General features: G+C 40.4%; 1 non-coding gene across 1 annotated transcript; it reads left to right on the forward strand.

Moving 5' to 3' along the window:
• The first annotated feature begins 1,270 nt into the window (after positions 1-1,270).
• Positions 1,271-1,389, forward strand: LOC143276347 (5S ribosomal RNA). The gene has a single exon (XR_013053569.1). It is a non-coding gene; the product is annotated as a 5S ribosomal RNA (ribosomal RNA).
• The last annotated feature ends 4,611 nt before the right edge of the window (positions 1,390-6,000 follow it).

Raw genomic sequence — 6,000 nt, forward strand, 5'->3', positions numbered from 1 at the left:
TGACATTGATTTTCCTAAAAGAGCTAAAGCCATTTCATCACAAGAAACAGTGGCAACTTACATTTCAAATCTGTTAAAAGAATCTCAAGTTAACATGAAAGAGTTAGCTGCAAAACCACATCATTCTCCTGTTCCTTTTTGGGAAATATTGAAAGCGGATTTTGATATCACTCATTCTGAAACAAAAAAGCAAGAAAACATCAATATCACGACAAGTAGGCCTACTGCCAGAATTCATATAACAGAAAAATATCAGAATCATCTCCATATATTTTCAGATGGATCTGTTCTTGATGATCACTTATGTGTTGAACTGATGTGTATCATGTGTGAGTTTCTTTTCCTTTTTGCAATTTTCTTTCTAGTCTACGAATACTCTGTGCATTTTTCTTCTACCCGAAATGCCAAGTCAGTGGAACAAATACAAATCAAGCCGTATAGTCGTCTGTCAAACAGTAGATGTCGGTCTGTATCACTTTATGAGGTGTCTACCCGTCATGGTGTTTCATTTCGAGATTGAAGAAAAAAAAAGAACAGTAAGTATTGATTATTTTGAAAGGAGAAATTATGACATTCTGAGGGTGAAGGTTCACCCACTCAGTATTTTGTGGTAGGCCTTCTTACTAAACCCTGTGCATGGGTAACTGAACATGCTGCTACCGAGTCAGTGAAAAAAACAAACGTGTTATCAAACAGTGAATCGTTGGGAATCTTCATTCACTCTCTTGCTCATAACTGATTTTGGTCTTTGTATGGTAAATGCAGAGAGGTATATTTACCCCAAACTCCCACCCTGTCAAGTGAAGAATAATGAGGGATGTGATAGTGTGTGGAGCGTAGCAGCACGTCAGGGGGAAAGACTGCTACGAAAATACGATTATATCTTGTGAAGAGTTATGTCTCTTCAGTCGTCTTGCTGGGCCACACGTCCTCGTGGTTTTGAGAATGTTTGTTCTCTTCGATAGCATGCTTGTCTGTCTGTCGGAATAGCTGTGTGTGTGTCTGAATAGCTGTTTGTTTGCATGCCTGTCAGTCTGACTAGATAGGTTATTAGCCTGTCTTTAAGTCTATGGTCGGCGGTGTGAGCGTGGAAGAGAAACAAAGAGAACTCAAACTGTCAGTGCTGTGATGGGCGAAGATTTCCACATGGTATATTTTGATACTTAATTGATTTACGCACTTACCCTCAATAGGAAAAAAGCGAAAGGAAGAGAAAAGGTGAACGCTTCTTCAGTGTATGCTATATGAATCTTAAATTTCCTTCCTTTGCGCCAACGGCCATACCACGTTGAAAACACCGGTTCTCGTCCGATCACCGAAGTTAAGCAACGTCGGGCCCGGTTAGTACTTGGATGGGTGACCGCCTGGGAACACCGGGTGCTATTGGCATTACTTTTCACATTTTTAGTCTTCAGAGCTTTTTTTTTTTTATATATATATATATCTCACTCTCTCTCTCTCTCTCTCTCCCGGACTCGGACATTTTCTCTTTCTTTTCCTACAATTTCTCTCTCATTCATTTTCCTTTTCTTCTTTCAAGTCATTCATTGCTACACACCATAAGTGTGTAAATCACTTAGCTGTTATACGGTTCACAGTACGTTTTCTTTTCCCGTTTCCATTTTTCTACCAGGTCTACCTGTGCTGTGTGTTGTAGTCATCAAGTTGTACATGCACACTCAGTTCGTTGATGATCTTTTTATCAACTGATTAATTCATTTTTTTCGTTCAACTGACAGTGAAACCTTTTTCTTTCTAACTACGAGTACCCGCCGTGTACAGCAAGAGAAAGAAATGCAGTTGCTGTTTCGTTTGGAGGTTACATTATCAAATAAGAAAAAGGAAAGACTAATTCTGAGAGGAGAGAATATGTCGGAAAAGCTGAGGACGAAGATTTGTCCACTCAATTTTCTATGAAAGGCCAACATAAGTTCTGCATGGCATGGGTAACGTACTGCTATCCGTGTGAAAGACAAGCGTGTGGTGGAACAGTAAATCACCGTTGATTATTGACACGGTTCATCATATTCTAATCACTGTTTCCGTCCGTGTCATCAATCTACTGGGGATTTACTTCTGCATGTCTGTGTGTACAGGACTGATGTCTGTACTCAGTTGTTTGTACATGTGTAATTGTGTGAGTGTTTGTACGTGGTGTGTATGTGGTGTGTGTGCCGTGTGTGCCGGTGTCTGTGTGTGTGTGTGTCAGTGTGCGTGCCCCGGGCTTGGTGTGTCAGTGTGTGTGTGTGTGTGTCAGTGCCAGTGTGTGTGTGTGTGTGTGTCAGTGTGTGTGTGTGTCAGTGTGCTCGGGGTGTGTGTGTGTGTGTCAGTGTGTGTGTGTGTGTGTGTGTGTCAGTGTGTGTGTGTGTGTCAGTGTGTGTGTGTGTGCAGCCATTGCAAGATGTTAGATTTTAATTAATGGACATGAGCACTATCAAGCGTGTCCACAATAAACGCAAATCGAAACATAGACCAACCCTGCTACACGCACGTGCAAACACGCACGCGGCCGGGCCGGGCGGCATGAACTGATGCATACTGACACATTGACAAACCATGGGTGCAGAACATGATATATGGACCTAACAATGTCATCTTTAGGCCTCGGTCTCATTACTTTTGAGTGTTGATTAAATCAAATTCTCTCCGTCCATGCAAACTTTCAGAAAAACGTCAAGTTAGATAATACGTCATTCCATTTGGCTATGACTTCATCATGACGATTTTTTTCCCCCCCACCGCATTGTGAAATCCTGAGAAATCAGCTTGACGCGAGTTTTCGGTAAGTTTTGCAGAAATGCTTGTGTGTTTGTGTGCCGTGTGCATGTGTATGAGTGTGTGTGTGTGTGTGTGATTCACCGTCAGTGTCAGTGAGTGTGTTAGCTGATTTTTGGGTCTTTTTATGTAGGCTCTGCTCTCTTTTACTTATTTGTTAATTTGATTTATTTTGCAATTAAAATATATCGTATGTGCATAAAATAGGACATTACATAACGTCTTTTCTCATACTAGTATGCCTCCATTGCAAAATACATGAACATTTTCCGGGGCGTTTTATTAGGTCCCAGAATTTAGGACGATAAAACAGGACGTTTATATTTATCATATTATATCATATCACATCATTATATCATATCATGTGTCACGGCATTTAAGCTTTATTAGTTTTTTGCCTGATCATTCGGACTTTTTTCTTCTGTTTTGTTTTTGTTTTTTTTAACTTTCTATAAGTATAAGAGTGCGCAATGCTAATGTTATGTCATGTCATATATCATATGTCACGGCTTTTAGGCTTTATCAACCTTTTGCCTGATCAATAGTACTTTTTTTCCTTCTTTTTTTTAATAAGAGTGCGCAATTACTAGTGTTATGGCTAGCTTCCAATGAAGAAATTTACCTGGAAGCTATAATCCTTCCAGTGTTTAGCAAATAAAATCTTAGAATTGTTAAGTGTTCCTGCAGTGACAATGTTACTGAGCACATTATTCCAGAATTTAACAACCCTGTTAGTTGTTGTTGTTTTTTTTGTTTTGTTTTTTTAATGATGATAATATAAAAATAAAAGTAAAAAGTATGAAAAAAAGGTTTGATTTGGTGAATGTCTTCATTTGTCAGTTTAGTGGGTGTCCCCAGGTATGAATACTGTCCTTTAGAGTGAAAGACGTGGTGACCAAACTCAAAACAGACTTGCTTACGAACATGGTGATAACAATGCGTAGCGTTATTGATACGTAGCGTTATCGAAAAGTAACTTGCTTCCTTCATCATGATATCTGTCGTGTCTAAATGACAACATAGCGTGGCAACGGGGGGCGGGGGGGGGATATATATATATATATATATATATATATATATATATATTAACAATAAAATGGACAGTCGGTTGCCTTCGTTCTTGTATTCCTCTATCTTTCTTGCGTCACTTCTCCTCAACGTCATAACTGAAATTGTTACAGTTGTACCGGGTTTCCCGATAGCTCGCGGTTGCCTCAGAGTAGTCTTGCTGGGAATGGGGCAAAGGCCACTGTTCTAAAAGTAGGTGGATAACGCATGCCTTCTTTGAGCCCCTTTGCTAAGCGGAAGTGTTCAATCGGCCATTTTGCTACTCGTGTCAGTACAGCGCGAAGAAGTAACTTCATATATGCAGCCGATCGCAAAGGGCGATCCGTTTCAACTTGGGGTCGTACACACGGACGTATATATAAGGTCGAACACCACGAATCTATGAACAGGTTTTTGTTTATGCCCGTGGTCATACACCATGAGGCACAAGCAACTTTAAAACTTAGGGTTTACTTCTTTTTTCTCTCTCTCCCTTGGGATCTTAATGGCTATTAAGTAAATTTTCTTCAGGCATTGATTTGGAAGGCTCATAAGGCCCCGTGGAATGTGAAATACTAGTATGGATCTGATGCGTTCGTTCTGTTGATCTTTGCGCCGGCGCAGATTTCTAGTATTCATGTTTTCAGTTGTCAGTTGAAGACTCGATCGGAGAATCAGTCTGATTTGTATAATTGCCATGGCCATGGCTGACTTGGGTTCACCACTGACATTCTTTATGTCTCTTGTTTTTGCTTCATGCTAAAACAGTAGGTTTTATAAATCTTCTTCTTCTTCTTCTTCTGCGTTCGTGGGCTGCAACTCCCACGTTCACTCGTATGTACACGAGTGGGCTTTTACGTGTATGAACATTTTTACCCCGCCATGTAGGCAGCCATACTCCGTTTTCGGGTGTGTGCATGCTGGGTATGTTCTTGTTTCCATAACCCACCGAACGCTGACATGGATTACAGGATCTTTAACGTGCGTATTTGATCTTCTGCTTGCATATACACACGAAGGGGGTTCAGGCACTAGCAGGTCTGCACATATGTTGACCTGGGAGATCGTAAAAATCTCCACCCTTTACCCACCATGCGCCGTCACCGTGATTCGAACCCGGGACCCTCAGATTGACAGTCCAACGCTTTAACCACTCGGCTATTGCGCTATTAATCGAATTATGCAAGGCCCAGCATTGCCGCCGCGTTCACGGACTTTCACACGACCTTAGATCAATTAATGTACAATCATGATAATGATAATCGGAAGAACTTATGATGATGACGATTGATGATCATGAAGATAATGATAATAATAATCAATAAGGATGACAATAACAGTGAAAATCATAATGATGATATAAACGTTTCTAGAAATAGTGAGAACTTAGTGGGGGTGAGGGGGTGGCCCCCGCTCAGCAAACATCAAAGGCGTCTGTACACGGCTGTTCGTCTCAGTATACAAGGCCAAGTGTTTTCAACTTCAGTCTGCCAGTCACACTCACATTCTTCAATGAATGTGGAGAGAGACAGACAGACAGACAGAGAGTCACAGTGTGTGTGTGTGTGTGTGGTGAATGTATGTGTTTCAGGTGACACACACTGACGGAGCTCAGTAGGCAGCCCCCTTCCCAAAGAGCATCTCTCTGGAACATTCTTTGTCTGGACCAATACCGTAGATACTGATTGTTCAATTATGTGTATATTAATGCGTGATCCTTTTAGTTTTACTGTTCAGGTTCTTTTCACAGAGAGAGAGACAGAGAGAGAGAGAGTAACTTACCAAAAATTGCATAGACCGTTTCTTTTTTTTCTTCTTCTTCAACTTCTTCTTCTTTTCTTGATTCCCATGAATTGATTCTAAAATCGTCGTGTGACTGTCCAGTATTTTTGACTCATTTGTGTAAACAAAGTGAGTCTATGTTTTAACCCGGTGTTCGGTTGTCTCTGTGTGTGTGTGTGTCTGTGTGTCCGTGGTAAACTTTAACACTGACATTTTCTCTGAAAATACTTTGTCAGTTGACACCAAATTAGGCATAAAAATAGGAAAAATTCAGTTCTTTCCAGTCATCTTGTTTAAAACATATTGCACCTCTGGGATGGGCACAAAAAAAAAAGAAGAAAAAAAGAAGAAGCCTAATTATATGCAAACTGCATTTACCTTTATATTTATATTTTT

The sequence above is a fragment of the Babylonia areolata genome, chromosome 31, assembly GCF_041734735.1.
Source record: "Babylonia areolata isolate BAREFJ2019XMU chromosome 31, ASM4173473v1, whole genome shotgun sequence".
Lineage (NCBI taxonomy): Eukaryota > Metazoa > Mollusca > Gastropoda > Neogastropoda > Buccinidae > Babylonia > Babylonia areolata.